The sequence below is a fragment of the Enhydra lutris genome, unplaced genomic scaffold, assembly GCF_002288905.1.
Source record: "Enhydra lutris kenyoni isolate GAN:26980312 unplaced genomic scaffold, ASM228890v2 scaffoldscaffold24, whole genome shotgun sequence".
In the NCBI taxonomy this organism is placed as follows: domain Eukaryota; kingdom Metazoa; phylum Chordata; class Mammalia; order Carnivora; family Mustelidae; genus Enhydra; species Enhydra lutris.
The window spans coordinates 20,316,688-20,337,297 of record NW_019154108.1 but is presented as its reverse complement, the minus strand read 5'-3'; the positions used below and the strand labels follow the sequence as shown (position 1 = coordinate 20,337,297).

At 42.6% G+C, this 20,610-nt stretch overlaps 1 protein-coding gene across 1 annotated transcript in view; it reads right to left on the bottom strand.

Annotated features, from left to right (window-relative positions):
- The window catches only part of LOC111150732 (chromosome unknown C1orf21 homolog), a 230,330-nt gene that overhangs the window by 114,357 nt on the left and 95,363 nt on the right, over positions 1-20,610 (bottom strand). The window lies entirely within an intron of this gene.

The window sequence follows — 20,610 nt, the reverse complement described above, 5'->3', positions numbered from 1 at the left end:
TCCTCTGCCCATTGGAAAGAGCCCGGCACCATGAAGGCAGCTAATGAACATGGCATTGCCTGGTCCCTTCACAGAGAGCAAAGGGCAGCAGAGGAAAGAGAAGTTATTCTGCCTTTAAAGACTATCTGGAACCGATACATAATAGGGCATTTCACATAATGGTCTAAGAAGTTTCTTCTCCATGAGAACATTAGTTCAAAATGCCTGTGGCAGCAACTTTCAGCAATACACACACACCTTAATTTCCCTCTTTTGCAAAAACGAAATATTGCTTAAGACTAAAGAGTTTAATTGACCAACAAATAGATACCAAAAATGGGGGACTGAAATTTTCCTACTTGTGATCCCCATATTAAACGTGGAGCAGTCTGCAATCACTTCATACACTGCACACATATGTGTGCATATGTGCGTGCACTCACGCACGCACGCACACACACACACACACACACTTTAATCTCTGTACAGTCAGAGGCATGAAGAGCCACAGGATTTAAGGGAGCTCATCGGTATATCACTGCAGACTGGAGAGGTCGTGGGCCTTTAGGTAATGGGATCTCGACTTCCCAACAGCCAGAGAGAGAGAGTACAATAAATCTCAGTCTCGTATATAGCACAGGACAAACTCTGGAGAACATACAGCTACGGCTCTTCTCCAGGGCAGCAGTCTGGGAATGATGGTGACGCTTCTGTCAAATTCCCGTCAACAGGAAATGACTTGGGAACCCTAAGGTCCAAATAGGTGTGACTTCGAGTCATCTCTAATTTGTTGGAAAAATCACAGAAATTGTGCAAGTGGAAAATGCCACCAGTCAACAAACTGACGGCTGCCTTGCGTAGGCATGGAATAATGCCCATGATGGTCTACCTGAAAGACAGACGTTTATCGCCAAGGGAGTCTGCGTTTCAGTCCAGGAAGTTGTAATGTAATAAACCTCAACACACTACCTCCTTCCCCCAAGAGGTCTGCTAAAGTAACATTTCCCCAAGTAGTTGTACTGTTCAAATGTTTCTCAAAATGATCATCCTTAGGAAAGTAGTACGTTTGCTTGTATCTGAATAAAGATTCTGTGTTCATGGCTAAGCCAATTGTTTTTTTCCACCTGACAATTCAAGGTAGTTATTGATTTTGCTTCTTTCTGAAGAAATTAGGAAGACCAGTGTGAGGTTACAGTAATGAGCCCTTCAGGAATACGGAGTCCTAAATGCATTAACTAGTTAATCGGTGAGCTCCGATCCACAGTCACAACACAGAAGAATTTCACATTCCAATTTGGCTTTAAGAGGAAAAAAATGAAAGTAAATGAACAAAATGGACACATTTAATTAAGGATTACTTACTCAGAAGTTAGAAAAGCACTTGTTAATTACAAAAAAAAAAAAGACATCGACAAATTATGCCTCCAATATAATTACACAGAGATAAAAATAAAGGTTAAAAAAAAAAAAAAAAGCTAGAGATGAGCCTCCCTAACTTCAATTTGGGGCATTAATATTTATAAACCATGGTTCACTTGGATAAATACTAACATTTCACTGGACTAAATTGTGATCTTAATTACTTCTGGTCTCTATTTACATATAAATTATACACACACGCACATAGTTTTTAAACCTAATTCCAGTGGATTTCTAGGACTGTCTGTAGGATCCTACCCCTCAGCTGATAGCACTAGGAAAGCACGACATTTTAGGACCTAAACAGAACTTTCTGAAAGATGGTACTTCGCCCACCGCATGGCCAAGGGTCTGTCCTGGAGAAGAGCGACCCTTGCCTTCTCCCTTTCCCTTCACCCACTAAGCCATGGCCCACAGTCCACACTCTCTGGGCCGTCCAGCAACATTCAGTCTTTATTTGCTTTTTTACCCTCCAGGGAATGCAAGTGAATTGAAAGTAGTAGACAACCTATTAATATTTTCCTAATATATTTCTTCAATGAAATGGGAAACCCGCTGGCAACATGACTTTCAAAGCAGCATTATCCCAAATACAGGCTTTTTTTTTTTTTTTTTTTTTTTAAACATGAAGGCAGAATCATCATCAATTCAGAAAGAGGATAGGTTTTAGCGTGTCGTTAACAACCACAGCTGGCTGGCCGATGCGGAACACAAAGAAAGAAAAAACAAACAGCCACGACTACAAAGCCAGACCTATCGTTATTACTTACACAACACACTGCACAAAATCCATTGTGGTCTAAAAGAACAACAAAAAAGCCAGCAAGACCCTTCGATAAACCACAATTTGTACAAAGCAAATACTGGAAAAAAAAAAGGTCTGTTACATTTCTCAGAGGCTGGGAATGAAGATGTCCATCTGGAAACAGACAACTCATCAACAAATGTGTCACACATTTCCATGGCGATGCAGCCGTCAGGAACAGCACTCGCCAGCAAGCCTCAGTGCGGACGGATGGAGCGTCTCGGGTTCTGACAGCGCACCATCCAGGCACAAATCCCGTTTTCCTTTGTTTAAGGCACAGGGGAGCCAGTGTGGGACTCTGGGCCCCCTTCATCAAGCCCCACACTTGAGGCAATTAGCGCAGCCACCGGTAGAAGCCAGAGCGTCCTGGCATCAGAACAATGTGCCAACTTGATTAAGAGGAGGGAGAGGCAGGACCATCTTCCTCTGGCTCCCTCACACCTGTTCACAATTTTTCTTTTCTTCCTGTTGATCTTGTCAGGTGGCCTATTAAAATGCACATCAGGAACAGGAGGCTGACACCCCGTTCCGAACCCGCTCCCCCTTCTCTCTATGTAAACAGTCACAAGCTGTGCTAGTCAAAATAATTCTGGGGTAAAAGCAATGCATTGGTGATATTTTTAGCATTTTATTCCCCATCCTACATCAGAGAGGGGCCGGATTGTTTTTGCGATGGCTCTGGCATGAAGATACAGTTTCCCACCAAATCTGTGGGCTTCATTTTGATGTACAGTATATATCTATATTGTGTGTGTGTGTACAGTATTAGAGCTTTTAGAGCTAGGAAGGGATCAGTTAGCTGCACATGCTTTAGGCAGTATGGACTCGCCCCATTTTCTGGGTCCTGTCAATTCTTCCATCATCAGAGCTTTTAGAGCTAGGAAGGGATCAGTTAGCTGCACATGCTTTAGGCAGTATGGACTCGCCCCATTTTCTGGATCCTGTCAATTCTTCCATCATCAACAACTCACTGGCCCTAATCTAATTCTCCCAAGTTTTGCCATAAGGTTACCTTTATAATCAAGGCAACAGGCTTTCAGATGAAGCTATTAGATGGAGAGAAGTGCTGGAGTGAGTTTATAATGCCAGAATTATTAAAAAAAAAAAAAGTTAATAGTTTTCACAGATGTATACATTAGATGGGGAAGGAAGAAAGGCAGAATGCCTTATATGCTATTCTCTCTAGCAAGAAGGGATCTTACAGTTGTTTGCTAAAATGGTGAAATTTGCATCTGCTTTCATACCTTCTTGCTCAGTCTTCTTTTGATCAATGACACATATGTGGTAATAAATTTGTTTTCCAGGACTGTTCTAATTTCAAAAATTCTGTGTTAATGTCCGTGTTAATGTCCTCATATTAAGAATGTCCAACATCTGGGCATCTTAACTGAACGCTCTGGATTGCTCAGAATTTGCATGAAGATTCTCTGGTAGACAATTATGATATGCTCAGGAGAACATGAGAGCTTGGGAAAGATATTGCAAGAAGTATTTATAAACATAAGCGATTGGAAAGAAAACAACCATACTAACCTTATAGCATACACTTGTTCCTCTGGGGTTTCTCCCATTGAATAGCCTATCTCCCAAGCTAACTAATTTGAGCCTTAAAATCCCGGTACAACTTCAAATTCTTGCTTAAGATCTTTATTTCCTTACTAGGATTTTTCAAGAAGCAAGTATTCATAATGGCTAAAAGCTTGGCTTCTAGAGCTGGAATGCCTAGCCATACAACCCTGGGCAAGTTACTCATCCTTTCTGTGCCCTGATTTCTTCATTGGTAAATTGGGAATATCTACAGTACCTAATCTCACACACAGAGTCACACGAATTAATACATGAAAACAGTGCCTTATCTATAGTAAATACTCAATATATGTTAGCTGCTGCTTTCGAAAGCTCTGCTGGTTCTGCAGGGAATATTATTCCTGATGTACAAAATCCATCAAGATACAAAAAGAAAAGGTATAATACAAACATCACTAATTAATTAAACCAAAAATTGTGACTTAACTGCATTAACAAATGAAGAGAGAGGAAGTGAGAAGGGGATTTATGATCCAGTTATCATCCATAATAAGGCTTCAGTGTTTTTTCAGCCATGCACCTGTATTACTTTAATCAAAATACTAACTAAAGTACCGTATTACTTCAGTTAGAATAATTTTGAAAGAATAATAAACAACTTCTATGACTGAGAAAAGAAAAGTGACCATTATTTAAGTGAAAGCAGGGGTACAACAAAATGGTGCCCTTCTTCCTTCCCTTATGTCCTCATTCAACAGTTGCCATTGGCACCACCTCGGTGTAGCCTACCTTGAGGGCCAAGAGCGAACAAGCGAGATCCCAACTAAGAACAGGCATAATGACTGTTTTCGAGCCAGAAGAGTAGAGGCGGCTCTACAAACAAGCAACTGTAGAAGGAAAACCCTTTTCTGGAAGGACAAAGAGGCAGGACTCTCTGAAACTACAAACCAAAGATGGATCTGTGTGTCAAGTGCCGTGGGAAGACATGTATTCTCACTTCGGGAGACTCCAGCTCACCCGCGGCGCCTGCTTCCACTGGTTCCACTCAACAAACAGCATGTACTGTCCGCTGGGTGCTAAGCCCTGGTCTTTCTCAGGGGTTCATCAGGGACAGTGCATAATGTGGACTGTGTGCCTGTGTTGTTACTCAAACTGTCTGGCACACAGAAGTTGTTTAATAAAGTCTTTAAAAAAGAGAGAAAAAAGCAGAGAGCTGACTTTCGTTCATACATGAATAACTATTTCCCCTCATCAGTGAATGCTTCAGTCCTGTTTGTCTCAGGGTTACATCTTTTTTTTTTTCCTGCTAGATTTTCTGAGGAAGAAAAAGCATCTCTAAATGGAAAAAAAAAACAAAAAAACAAAAAACCCTTCTTTGCATTTTTTTTTTTGCATCCAAATGCAATGGGTGTGAAACTGCTTTCAAGTCCATTTTTGGTTTATGTATGTCCTCAATGTGACATTGAGGGTGTCACATAAAACAGTGCCTTGTCTATAGTAAATACTCAATATATGTTAGCTAAATATATGTTACTATATGTTAGCACATTGCTAAAAATGTGCCTGAACTATACAGGCACATCACAGACATAATGTGGGTTCAGTTCCAGACCACTGCCATAAAGCAAATATGCAATAAAATAAGTCAAATAAATGTTTCAGTTCCCCACGAGATATAGAGACTGTTTACACTATATGATAGTCTATTAAGTACACAATAGCATTAGGTCTAAAAAATCCAATGTACATACCTTAAACTTAGAAATACTTTATTGCTACCTGTAACACTTTCTGCTGGGCTCATGGAGTAGAGTGGAAGCAACACAATTTTTCAATATTAGATACAATTAAGGAAGAATAAGTTTAGATCATTTGCCAAAATAGCAATCAATGTATTTCTTGCAATTTGACTTCAAGGGCCCTACCATAAAGAAACTGGATCCCAAAGATTACCGGTGAGGTCCATATTTGGGTGGAGGTCAAGGAAGTCCAACCAAAAGAACTGGATTGACTAAACGTGACAAATCTGGACTGAACAAACGTTCTTTGTAAAAGGGCTACTTTGGAGATTATGATTCTGACTTTGGAGGCACTATGTGATTGGCAGTGGAAGGAATTACATGTAAAATTCCTAAAATATGTATTGACTTTTGAAAAATAAATAATAATAAATAATAAATAAAAATACTTCATTGCTAAAAAATGCTAACCATCATCCGAGCTTTTAGCAAGTCATAATCTTTTTATGAGTGGAACTCGATAAATACGATGTTGATGGCTGCTGACTGATCGGGGTGGTGGCTGCTGAACTCTGGGTTAGCTCAGGCAATTTCTGAAAATAAGACAGCAGAGAAGACTGCCACCTCAAAGGAAACTTCCTTTCATGAAACAACTTCTCTGTAGCATGCAATGCTGCTTGACAGCATTTTATACACAAGTAGAACTTCTTTCAAAATCAGAGTCGATCCTCTCCAACACTGCTGTTACTTTGTCAACTAAAGCTATGTAATATTCTACCTATCCACACATCTACCCAACCATCCATCCATCTATGTATCTATCTATCCAACCATCCATCCACCTATGTGTCTATCTAATCATCCATCCATTCACCTATGTGTCCATCCATCCATCCATCCATCCATCCATCCATGTATAAATGTATCTATCTATCCATCTATCCATCCATCCATCCATGTATGTATGTGTCTATCTAACTATCCATCCACTCTTCCTCCCATCTATGTATCTATGTACCAGTCTATGAATCCATCCATCCATCCATCCATCTTTTGTTGTCATTTCAACAGGCTTCACAGCATCTTCACCAGGAGTAGATTCCATCTCAAGAGAACACTTTCTTTGCTCATTCATAGTAAGCAGCTCCTTAGCCACTCAACTTTGATCATGAGATTGTAGTAATTCAGTCCCACCTTAAGGTTCCATTTCGAATTTTAGTTCTCTTGCTATTTCACTACATCTGCAGTCATTTCCTCCTCTGAAGTCTTAAGCCCCTTTCTAAGTCATCCATGAGGACTGCAATCATTTTTTCCGAAATCCTGTTCCTGTTGGCATTTAGACCTCTTCCCATGAATCACATATGCTCTTAATGGCATCTAGAATGGAGAATCCTTTCTGGAAGGCTTTCAGCTTACTTTTTCCAGATCAGAAAAATCATCTCTCTATGGGAGTTACAGCCCTATGAAATGTATTCCTTAAGTGATAAGACTTGAAAGTCAAAATTATTCCTTGATCCACAGGCTGCAGAATGGATGTGTTAGCTGACATAAAAACAACATTAGTCTCATTTTATGTCTCCACTAGAGCTCCTGGGTGAGCAGGTATAACGGCAATGAGTGCTAATATTTTGAAAACAAAAACAAGAACTTTTTTTTTCTGAGCAGATCTCAACAATGGGCTTAAAATAGTAAACATGTTATAAACAGATGTGCTTGTCATCCAAGATTTGTTGTTCCATTTCTAGAGCATGGGCTGAGTATATTTAGCATAGTTCTTAAGAGCCAAGGATTTTCGGAATGTGAAATGAGCACTGGCTTCAAGTTCAAGTCACCAGCTGCATGAGTCCCTAGCAAGAGAGTCAGCCTGTCCTTGGAAGCTTTGTAGGCAGGAACTGACTTCTCCTCTCTAGCTATGAACGTGCTAGCTGGCACTGAGAAGGCTGTCACATCTATACTGGAAATCTGTTGTATCATGTAGCCACCTTCATTGATTATCACAGCTAGGTCTTCTGGATAACTTGGTACAGCTTCACCATCAGTGCCTGTGGCTTCCTCCTGCACTTTTGTTATGAAGGCGGCCTCTCTCCTTACGCCTCACTTCATGAACTAACTTCTGCTAGCTTTCAACTCTTCTTCTGCAGCTTCCTCAGTCTTCATAGAATGGAAGAGAGTTAGGGTCCTGCTCTGGATTAAGCTTTGGCTTAAGGGAATGCTGTGGATGCTTGGATCTTCTATGTAAACCACTCCAACTTCCTCCATCGCAACAATAAGGCTGCTTCACTGATCATTTGTGTGTTCCCCGGAGTACAGCAATTTTAATTTCCTTCAAGAACCTTTCCTTTGCATTCACGATGTGGCTACTACTTGGTGTAAGAGGCCTGGATTCCAGCCTATCTTGTTTCTTGACGTGCCTTCCTCCTAAGCTTAAGCACTTTCAGTGTTTGATTTCAAGTGAGAAACGTGTGACTCTTCCTTACACTCAAAGACTTGGAGGCCATTGTTGGGATATCCACTGCCCCAATTTCAATATTGTGTCTCAGGGGCTAGGGAGGCCCAGGGACGGGGAGGGACGTGGGGGGAACGGCTGGTCAATAAAGCAGTCAGAATACACACAGCATTTACCAATGACATCCCCATCGTACATGGGTGTGGCCTATGGCGCCCCAAACAATGACATATAGTAACATCAAGATCACTGATCACAGCTCATCATGACAAGCATAATAATAATAATGAAAAAGTTTGAAATATTCCAAGAATTACCAGAATTGTGACCCAGAGACACAAAGTGAGCAAATGCTTTTGGAAAATGGTGCCAACAGACTTACTGGATGTAGGGTTGCCACAGACCTTTGATTTGTTTAAAAAAAAAAAAAAAAAAAGGCGGTATCTGCAAAGTGCAATAAAGCACGATAAAATGAAATGAAGCATGCTTGTATATCACTGGGCTCTGCTTCTGAACTTGCCTCACCCCTCCTGTCATCCTCATCTTACAACACATTTTGTGTTTCTTATTTTTGCAGCAGTGGGACGGGGTCTGATATCTGCTGGATTGAACAGAATTTTGTTATGGAGGCATTACAGAGCAGAGAAGAGTGAAAACTTTGATGACTTCAGCATAGCTAACCCTCCTGCACTTCTAAACCCTCCCCCTCTTGAGAGCTCGTACTGGGTATATCTAAGAAGCTGCTGGGTGCTAGGTTCTGTGACAAGCAATGCAGGGGTTATGGATATACCTGGGAGTGCCAAGGAGAACCAGCTGTCTGGAGGGGAAGGCGCATGCTCTGAGCGCCCCTCTCCTATCCTATCCGAAGCACATTCCTCAGCACGCACAGACTGACCCCATTCCACTCGGCCATTCCTCACCAGGGCTGATTCTAAATCTGGAACAATCTTAGGCAAGCCAGAGACCGGGTTGAAGGTGCTCATAGACCATTATCAATTCTCTAAGTCAGGCGGTTCCTTAGTGATAATTACTGTACCTTGCTTGTAGAAAGTGATTTTGCCCTCTCCAATGTAATTGTTATTATTAAGCAATTTCTACGGTAATTATAAACTGCCCACTCTAAATGTTTTGAACATTTCAAAACAAGGCTTTGGTACATTTAATAGAAAACACTCTCAGTTCTTTTCAAATCCACCTAATAAAGGGAAAGTGATTTCAAATTAAGATTGTTTGACACATTATGTGCTAATGATCTAAAAATAGAAGTTGTTCAAAAGTAACAAGCAAGAAAATTAAATATTTAGACTTTATATGTGTGGAGAATAGACATGGAGAGGTCTGGCCCAGGGGGTTTCTACTAGGGGAAGTAGGAACATTGTACATATTTGTACATATCTCCCATGATTTCAAAATCCCCACATGTTAATGTCACAAAGAGCAATTCTCCTATGACTACTGCATCCTTATTCTCTAGTGAAACCTAATGCTTGCTTGTATTTGAAAACCAGAGAGAAAAGGCCTTGGGAGGTGCTGATTCCATTTAGTCTGGCTTTAGTGGAGCAAAACTCATTTCAGCACCCTCGTCCATAAAGGGTACTATCCTTTCCAAAAATAGGCCATGAATTGAAGGGTGGAAGTGGTACCTAGTTTTTATTTTAGTTTGAGGACACCGAGCATTTTTCCATGTGTCGATATCAGTCATTTGTACTTCCGTCTATGCGAAGCATCGCTTCATATCTGTTGCCCTTTTTTTCTTATTGGAGTTATATATTTTTTTTTTACAGACTGCTATCAGCTCTTTGAAAACTAAACCTATTTAGGACACACTTCTGGCCCAAAACGGTCTGGGCAAAAACACCCTTGATTTTAGTTTGGACATGAGAAAGTGGAAGGAACTAGCTGCTTTCTGTCTTTGAGTCAAGTATGGGAGTATCTTGTGCTGCTTTTCTGTGTTTCTTTCTTTCAGCATACTTACTGGGCACCTACGATCTGCCAGAGAATATACTGTTCAGTCCTAGGCGTTATGTCTAGGAGGAAAAAGTGTCCCCGTTCTGAAGAGCTCACAGCCTCTTCTGGAGGAGTGGGTGAGGACGACACAGGAAAACAGGGAAGGAAGGACACAGTCTCTATATCTATGAGAAGGACATGTATTGGGTGGTTGTGATAAAAAGGAGATAAAAGGGTGAGACCCGCTAAGGAAGGCTGGGGAAAGCCTTGGAGGAGGTGATGTATCTCAGTGGAGTCCTGAGGAGCACTACTGTCAGGAGGAAGGACAAGTTCAGGCAACAGGCCAGGGAGTACAGAGGCCCAGTGAGGCAAATGGGAACTACAAGCAATTCAATACGGCCGACATGAAGAATTCCAGGGGGGCACAATAATGTTAAGAGAAGAGCTGATAGGACCAGTCCAGGAAGACCTGATATGCAAGTCCCACTGAAGAGTCAGCCTCTATTCTGAATTGAATGGTGGTGGACTCGCTGCCCCAGTGCCCAGCACTGAGGCCACCAGGTCAACTGTCTGTCCTTTGGACTGTCCTTAACCATCTCTTCTGGAAAGACTCCAACTACCTTAATCCAAGGCTTTCTGCTTCTCTCTGAAAGAAGCTGCAGCAAAGGAAGAATGAATGTACATCTCGAAATGGGCCAGTTGGTCGAGGAAGGTTAGGAAGAACACATAAGTAAGACAGGGAAAGAGCCAGAGAGAGAATTCACAGAGAGTAGTAAGGGAGTAGAGTCTTTATCTTGGATTCAGCTGATGGGGTGCTGGTGGCGCACTGGTGGGGCACCACATATGCCAGAATGTGTTTCCTGTCTCCCCCAACAGGTATACCTTCAACTGGGGACGGGAAAGTATTGTAACACTAAGAATAGGGAGTGGTTGAGATGGGGGATGTATAATCTCTCCTGGGGCAAAAAAGAATGCCACTGACTCTGATGCCAGCTCCTTCCCCTTCAAGAGGACAACAGATCACTCCAGATGGAGCACTGGTTTCAAAAGGCCTTTCTCTTCCAGCCCTGCCTTTGTGACTTCCCAGCTGAGTGCCATGGAAGCAGGGTACCTCTCTTAGTGAACTATGTGTTCTGGGATGTGTGCATGGGGTGCTTGTGGTCTCATAGCATTCTTAGGTCTTGTCCATGTCTTTGAGAGGACAGGATGAGGGGCGCCCACTGCTGCAAGGATAAAAGGGTGATAAAGCCTCTCTCACTATAGCACCTTTAATAATTAACACTCCACCTGCAGGCCCCATTCCTGAATCATATAATCATTTCAGAGGCCACACAACACATTTCCCTCATTCATTTGGGGTTCATTACTCAGTGACCAGGAACTATTATCCAGTCATTAGGGCCCCTGGACATTCATCTCCTGACAAGCTCCCACAAAAGACACACAACCAGATCCAAATCAAGCCCGGATTCCTTTATGAATGCATATGCACACTGAGGCTTTCGAATGGGGCGGGGGGTAATTTCTACAACATCCAGTAATAATTTCCAATCAAGAAATAGAATGAGTGGTCGAGGAAGATCCAGAACCGCTTTCAGAGAAGAGGGCATGCGTGGTTGTTCTGACAACAAATATCAAGTTTCTCAAGAGCCCGGCTCTGACTTTTCCCTAGTGCTGGATCTCCACCCACCGAGGCCGCAGGGACTCTTGAAAAGTTGGAGGCCCGTGAATTCCTGTCTGCTATTCTCCACCAGCCTCCTGTTATCTTAGATTAACATTCGTGATAAAAGTCTGCCCAGTCATCTATGCTCTCTTCTGCTGACTTAATCCTCATGTCAGCTCTATGAGGCGGGAATCATGCCCCCTTTCTGCAGATGCAGAGATCAGTCTTTGATTGGCTGGTCTAGTGGCAACGCGGTTCAAATCCAGGTTAGTCTGAGCTGAGGGCCAGGTTCTTAACCACCAAGTCAGTTATTTTTGGTTTTGTTTTTTTTTTTTAAACCACAAAGCACAGTAAATAATTATTTACCTAATTATTTAAATATTTAAATAAATTTAATTAAAAATTAAATTATTAAATAATTATTTACAGTAAATATTATTTGGGGAGATGATATAGGCATAAAGTATGAATGGATTCAGACAGAACTTGGATAAATGTGTAAATCACGGAGATATGAATAAAAGTTACAAAGACATCTAACCTTGGAAAATAACATCAGGGAAAATGCTAGCCCCTCCCTTGTCAGGTCTCTGGAAACTCTATCAGTGGAAGATAGCATCCCTGTGCTCTTAAAGTTAGGAACTAATATGCCATCCAAGGTAAGAGCTACATGAAACCTTTGTGAAAATGGTGATTTGACCACCACTGTATTTAACAGCGGAAACCTGAGCTTTTCTCCAATATGTAATTACTGCAATGTCTTCACAAAAACTTGTGTTTTGAGAGATAACTTAATGTTAAGGCTTCTGCCATACTACTACAACTCTGATACGTGATCATTAAGACCAAGGAATAAATCTAGGACCTCTCCTGTCACTGGAGTAAGACAGAGGAGGAGGGGGAGGGAGAGGGGAAAAAAAGAGAAGACGAGGTGGAGGGATTAAAGAAGAAAGGAGAGCTACCATTTACAGAGCCCTTTTAATGTTCCAGATCCAGTTCTGAAAACCTGACATACGACAACCCATTTAATACTCACAAGGGCTCTAGGAAGTAGAGTCATTAATGTCTCTATCATACTAAAAAGGAAACTGAGGACAGAGCAATCAATCACCTCGATGAACGACCTAGTGAGTGGTGGGACGGGCCCAGATCTTGAACTCAACCCGTCTGATTCACACCTCATGCTCTCATTCAACTCTCCCACAAATGTATAGTAAAGTGAATTTCTGAGAAAAAGAGAAATCCTTTTTGTATAGAGAACTATTATATGTTTCCACACCGCGTACTCTCTGTCTGAATGGAAGATTCAGGCACCCCCCTAAGATAAGCCTTTTCATGTCAGTCATTAAGAACTGTATTATCATAAAATAAGGCTGAAAGTCACGCAAACAGTAAACTGTTAGGGTAAACTATAAGGCAGCAACAAATTCCGAAGAGGTAACGAACAGAGCGGCTCACAGGCCCTCCGCTGTTTATGCAGTTGATAAAATTCCACTGTTCTCAGAAGGACCTGAAATGTGAGTTGTTTTTCTAGGGCTGGCAGTAAATTTCTGCTGATTCATTTGCAGTCAGCTCCTCACTACGTCCAAGATCAATGGTCATGAATTTGCAGGATGGCTCTTCAGGATGAGGAATTCCAACGACCATTCCAGAAACTCTCTCCCATTTAATGGGTGCCGGCCACAGCCAGCTAAACCACTGAACAATTTGTCCGGTGGCTCTGTGTGTGTGTGTGTGTGTGTGTGTGTGCGCGCACACGCGTGGGTATGTGTAAGGAAGAAGTGCATTTTAATGTCCATTCGACTTCATTCCTTTCATTGGGTTCCGACTTACGTGGATTTCTGTTAAGGAAAAGATTCCCAGATAATAACCAGCACAGAAAGTAGTATTAGCATTCGAGCCTCCAGCACCCCACTGCCGAGACGCCTTACTGAGGAACTGCATTGTGTGATTCTGGGCTACAGTCTGGCAAAGGGGTGAGGCGGCTGGTGGGAGAGCGGCAGCAGGCCCGGTTCACACCAGAAGGGGGAGGGTTAATAAGAGAATTGTTAAGGCCAGGCACAGGAAAGCTCAGGGGGGCCCCCGCTGGAAGGGAAAGTTTTGTGGAAGATGAGACAGGGAAAGAGGGAGATTTTCTGAGGGGGTAAAAGGGAGACAGACAAAGTCACCTGAGAGCTAGAGACTTATGGCCGTAGACTTCAGTATGCTGTGCTGTGGTTCATGAATGGCAATGCCTTGTGACTTTTTGAGATTATTCAGTAAAAACGTAACTTGCTTTTCGATGATCTTTAATGTTTCTTTTAATACGTCTCTGAAATGAAGCTGGCTTTCAGGGGCCTCACTCAGTCTGGTTAGACAACCATGAGTGTCCGCAAAATCATTAACAAGAACAGAAGCAGCCTGGATAGAGTCATTTCCAGTTAAAGTCATTCCCAAGTTCGTAAGCACTGCCACTGCAGTTTGAAAATGGAAAGCTAAAATACAATGTGTGATAAAATAGTGTAGCCTCTCTACTTCGGAAAAATATTCAAGACCTGCCTTTCACGGCAGCGATCTCATGAAAGAAATGCACACACTCATAGAGAAAGGCCGTGGAGTGTTTAGGGAGGGCGCTCAAACACGCACAGAAGGGACACAAGGACTCTCGCGCTTCTCCTCTTTGACAAGTCTGTAGATCTCTTCTCGCAAGAGCTTCATTCACATAAAACAAAAGATCATTTTCAGCTGCTATGAATCGCCAAGTTATCTTCCTCTCAAAGAGGAAAGTGGGCTCCGACAGCTCGAGGAATAATGTGTCTGGGTGAGGGGAACAGCGTGCTCGAGGACAGTGTAATGGCAAGCGGCGCAGCAAATAAGATCACACCGTCTTCCGCAGCCTGTTTCGTCTGCACGAGCCTATTTTAGTAGCCCGTTCTGCTCAATAGGTTTGTGAAAGACAGTGGGCATTTTGATTATTTATCTTTCGGGGAAAGGGGATGACGACTCATTCATAAGGGCATCTGAGGGGTTCAATTAAATTCAAATCGACTAACTTGAGTGACAGTGGCCAGGCAGTCTCTTGTAGTGAGAGCCCAAAGACTAGAACTGATGGAGAGATGGTCCTCAGGGACTCTCACCCACCATCTACATGTAAGCTATTTAAATGTGTATCAGGGGGCACCTGGGTGGCTCAGTGGGTTAAGCCTCTGCCTTGGGCTCAGGTCATGATCTCAGGGTCCTAGGATCGAACCCCACATCGGGCTCTCTGCTCAGCAGGGAGCCTGCTTCCCCCCCCCCTCTGCCTGCCTCTCTGCCTACTTGTGATCTCTGCCAAATAAATAAATAAAATCTTTAAAAATAAAAAAAATAAATGTGTATCAGGATCGCAAAACTTCTTAAAGCTGACATTCCATTTTGGCTCCTCAAGAGGGATGTATAGAAGCAAACAAGACAAAACACAACAAAAAAACCCCGCTGTGTCATCTGATACATGTCAGAAGGGCAATTATCAAAAAGACAAGAAATAACAAGTGTTGATGAGGCTGGAGGAAAAAACAGAACCCTCGTGCACTGTGGGTGGGAATGTTAATTGGTGCGGCCACTATGAAAAGCAGTATGGAGGTTCCTGAAAAAATAAAAAAAATTAGAACTCTCATATGATCTAGAACTCCCACTTCTGGGTGTATATCTAAAGGAAAGGAAATCAGAATCCTGAAGAGCTATCTGTACACCCGTGTTCACTGCAGCACTATTCACAAGAGCCAAGGTATGGGAACAACCTACATGTCCACTGACAAAGTAATGGTGAAAGAAAATGTCACACACACAGACACTCACACACACCCCACGCTGGAATATTACTCAGTTGTGAGAAAAAAGGAAACCTAACGTTTGTGACAACCCGCATAGATCCTGAGGGCATTATGCTAAGTGAAATAAGTTAGAGAAAGTCAAATATGGATGATATCACTTATATGCAGACTCTAAAAATGTTAAACTCACAGAAATAGAGTAGAATGGCGGCTGGTAGTAGCTGGGGGAGGGTGGGGGAAATGGGGAGCTCTAGGTCAAAGGGTACCACTTTCGGTCATCAGATAAAGAAGTTCTGGGGATATACGGTACAGAATGGTGACTATAGTTAACAATGCTGTATTATATACTTGACAGTTGCTAAGGGAGTAAATCTTAAGTGCTCTCACCACATACACAAAAAACAGTAATTATGTGAGGTCACAGACAGACATGTTAACTGACCTTATTGCTTAACCATTTTCCAATATACATGTGTACCAAATCATCAGGTTGTAAGCCTTCAATTTATACAATGCTACAAGTCAATTACACATAAATAATGCCAAGAAAAAATGTGACAAAAAAAAAAAAAAGAACTGCTGTAATTTCTAAGACTTTGGATGACTTAAATCAGACATTTTTAACGTAGAGAAGTATGAAAGGCCCACACATTTTTATACACACAAAGGAGAATTTGGGAGGCCAGCTCACAGAGAGGCACAAAATAGCCATAGGTTTTCAGCACATTCGTACCACTTTCTTTCAGCTAGCTTTCTGAGATGTTGCTTGGACTCAAAGGCCTAAGTTCGGTAAAATCTCAGAGTTCAGAGATTTTCAAGTAATAATGTAAGACCTGACGTGGTTCAAGGTTCGTTTTACTTTGGGTCACATCTGAAGCAGCACGTGTAGTTCAAAGAGGCCTTGTAGCCAATCAAGGAGTAATTATGGCTCCATGGCCTTTCACACGCCCGCCACGGCGGTTTCCAGAAACAACCTCGATCACCATCTGGGACATCTGTTCCCTATGGAATGAGCCACATCCCCCCACTCTAAGGTGGGTTTTGGGTCTTGAAATCTGTCCTGGATTAGGACTTCCGCTCTCCCCTTACCTTGGGGACAAGCTAGAGGTTACTCACTTATTTCTCAGGATGCTCTCTGGGTAGCTCTGACCTTGGCTTACCAAATCTACTCTAATCATCCCTCTCTTACGTCCTCTCTTTTCTACCCCATCCAGTTGGCCATCTAATTTCTTCTTCCACTTTTGGTCAACTTCTCCTCTCTCCACAATCTGTGGAGTTAAATCAAGCCCCCTTCACCCCCAAGCCCAACTTTCTGCGAAGAGTGACATTTACACATTTACCACATCTTTTCATGGTTGACTTTTTTCTTCTGGAAGATTCTGATGAGCACAAAAGAGTAGCTTTTGTGGAGTACCTCGAAGCATAGGGATGCTGTTACAAGGTGACGGAGGTAGTGGGGGGCTGGGCAGGACGAGGAGGGAGGGTACTGATAGCATTCGTTCCTTAAAAGGTAACAGTGCAAACTGGAAAAGAGATCCCAATGGAAAATTATTTGGGGGTTTGGTATGTTTTATTTGTGTGTATCTGTTTTATTTGTGTGTATGTATCTGTTTTCATGCCTCATAGGATGCCACTCCTGTTCTGGGGAAATGGGAAAGATAACTGAATGGGGATGGTGGATACATCTGAAGCAAAGAGAACAGGAGCATGGACCACAGCTCAGAGCAGGGGAAGAAGAAACTAGAGCTCAGAGTTCCACGAGGAACAAAGAGGGCAGGAATAAGGGTCAGCGTTGGGGGCCAGGGGGAGAACGGCAATCAAGGGAAGGGAGGTGAGAGCAGACACTACCTCCTCAGGGACCTGTAGCCTTTAACCCACTTGCTAAAAATGAAAAAAAAAAACAAGTCATGTCTGAAGATCGCTTCACAATTAGGCTGACTGAAATGAAACATGCTGGTTTCTATCATAGCCGACGAAATGCTCAAGAGAAGAAGCAACTCACCCCAGAGCTTTCAGAGTCCTGAAGTGACTCTCTTTACCTGGGCCATGCCCCACACCTACTTACAGCCAAGCACCATCACCAGAGAACAGAACCCGCGCCATTGTATCCCTTACAGACCCTATCTTGCAAAAGTCTTTACTTGTACAATACTATGTTGCCAAGTCTCAGAACAGTCTTTGCTTCAGAACCTATAAACCTTGGCTTGCTTGAACCACTTACGGGAGCCTCTATTGTACATAATCCCACCCAGCACTCCCGCTCCCTCACTGAGAAACCTGCAGACGAGACGTGCTCTAAGAAAGACCACATTTCATCATCCCCTGAATGTACCCGGAATGTGTCCACATCACCACCTCACTGACACCTCCCCAGTCCACACCACCCTCCCCTCCTGCCTGACCCCGCCTCTAACCATCACCTGCTTCCTCTCTTGCCTTGTACAGTCTATGCCCAACACAGGGGCCAGATTAAGCCTTTAGATTAAGCCCAAAGTCGGACTATATCACTCCCTAACTCCGTCAATCCTCTCCTGGCTTCTATTACATTTAGAATAGAGTTTGGAATCTATACCTGAGCTACAGGGCAACACAGAGGGAGGTGATCAGCCATCATGCTCCTGGCATGAAGACCTCACTCAGGCTTTTCCCTGGAACCCTCCCGCAGGCTCCCTCGCAGGGATTTGGCCCTACTGTTCCTCTGCCTCAACCACTTTGTTCCTGGGTGTTTCTGTGGCTTTTGCTCCCTTACTGCAGGTCTCTGCTCAAAAGGTCAACGACTCGGACAAACCTTCTCTGACCTATGCATTTAAAATAGCCACCCGTCACTCTCTGTCCCTTTATTTTTTCATTGCACGTATCCCCATCTGACCGGGTATTATCTGTCTCTCTGCTTAGTGTCTGTGTCACTCCCTAAGATGGGAGCCAAATGTGGGTGGTTACTGGCTCACAACATGTTATATCCCCTAGGAAAAGCCAGTTTATAGCAATGGATCAATAAATATCTCTGAAATGAGTAACTGATTTTCAGAGTTCCATCGGAGTTAAAAGCATATTGTTTTTCATTTCAACACTTGGGAATTGAGCAATCACATTAGGGGAAACAGCCAAAGAACAAAGAAGGAAAGCCACGGTCAAAACTCAAGGTCTAGGGGCGCCCGGTATAGCTCAGTTGTTGGGTGTCTGCCTTTGGCTCGGGTCATGATCCCAGGGCCCTGGGATTGAGCCCTGCATCGGGCTCCCTGCTTGGTGGGAAGCCTGCTTCTCCCTCTGCCTGCCACTCCCCCTTCCTGTGTTCCCTCTCTTGCTGTGTCTGTCTGTCCAACAAATAAATAAAATCTTAAAAAAAAAAAAAAACTCAAGGTCTAAACACCTTTTTTTTCAAAAGAAGATTTATTTATTTATTTGGGAGAGAGCAAGAGAGAGTACAAGTGAGGGCAGGGGCAGGGGTAGAGGGAGAAGCAGACTCCCCACTAAGCAGGGAGCCCTGACACAGGGATCAATCCCAGGACCCTGGGATCATGACCTGAGCTGAAGGCAGATGCTTAACCGACTGAGCCACCTAGGTGCCCCAAGGTCTAAACACATTTAAATAAAAAAAAAAAATTCTTGAGTAAGAGAAGGCAACCAGATGTAAAGCAGTCACGAAAAATGTCAAAATGTTGATGCAACATTAAAAATAAAATACTATTTCACGAATCATTGGATGATACCTTCTTTGGTCAAGGATCAAAGTCAACAGTGACATTTACACAGTGAAGCATAGGTACGTGTAGCTAGAAGGGAATTTAAATGCAATTCAGCTGTTGTGCCTGTGGTTTCCAAAATGGTAATGAAACTTAATCCAAAGAGAGATCTGTACCAGTGTGGCCGTCTCACAATTTGAAAATTTCATCAGTTTCAAAGATTGCTATTACAGTGCTCTGGTTTTTCCATTTGCCCTTACTTTCTGACTTCCAGTCTTAATAGCCATGCACATAGCTTTTGAACTATGTTTTAAATGGAAATGTAAATATCGTTTACATAATAACGTAAGCACGGACTATTATTTCTAAGGAAGTGAACTTTGCACATTGCGTCCCATGCACCCTCCCTCTCCACCCATTCCTTTCCCCAGCAACGGCCTTTCTGGCTAAGAAACTTTATGGCACCTTTTAAACACCATCAAAGACCATTTTCAAATGTACTATTAATTATGTTAGTGGGATATTATTTATGTATATATTTAATATTATGGCCACGAGACTTTCATCTCTTTATTTTTTTTTAAGATTTTTAAAATTTGTCAGAGAGAGAGCAAAAGCAGGGGGAGCAGCAGGCCGAGGGAGAAGCAGGCTCCCTGCTGAGCAGGGCACCTGGTACAGGACTTGATCCCAGGACTCTGGGATCATGACCCGAGCCCAAAGCAGTTGCTTAACCAACTAAGCCCAGGAGTCCCAAGATTTTATCTCTTTGTTTTCCTTTAGAATTTGGCTTTGGTGAATTTTGACTTTCTCTTACCCTTTTAAAATCCAGCAGAAGCAACAGAGTCCTATGTAAGTTAATAAACAAAACCATCCTCTGAAAGTGACCAGCTTACAGTAGAATAGTCTTTGTCAAAGTCAGCAACCTGAGAAATTAAATGTTCTGTTTGCCTAAATTTTATTTCAGACTATTGTCTATCAAATATTTCATTATTCCTTTCAAATAACAGAACCCATGGATGTCATCTACTACTTCCAACAACACTTGAAAACGGAAAGTCAGCAGCATGAATGTCACACTGACTAGCAGCCCCACAACATCAACACAAGCCAGCATCTCTGGATGAAAGATCAACAGAAAACCAGCCCGCCAGGATGAAGCAGGACAGTACCCCACACTTCCACCTTCTCACCTTCTAGCTCGCAGGAAGGCCTTGAAGCTACAGAAGATAGTCGTCATTCTTGTTTCTAATTTTTCAGAAGAAAAAAAAAATGGTATCACAAAGTAATCAACACCTTGGCCAACTTGGGACCATAAAGCTGGTAGCTGTGAACACTACCAGCCCCACTGTTTTGCTTTAAAAAAAAAAAAAAAAAAAAAAGGCATCAAAAAAATATCATGTATAATCTTTTCAATGACCCCACGGCTTAAGAGAAACCAAGAGCACAGAGTTGCACGATCATAGTCTGGGGAGCTGGTAGAATGGAACCTTTGAACATTAGCTCAGCACGCCTACAGGATCACCTAAGTTCAACACACTCACTCCCAAGACGGAGGAAGAACCTCACAGGTCACCTTGTAGCCATTACTCTGCAGCAGAATCCAAACGCACC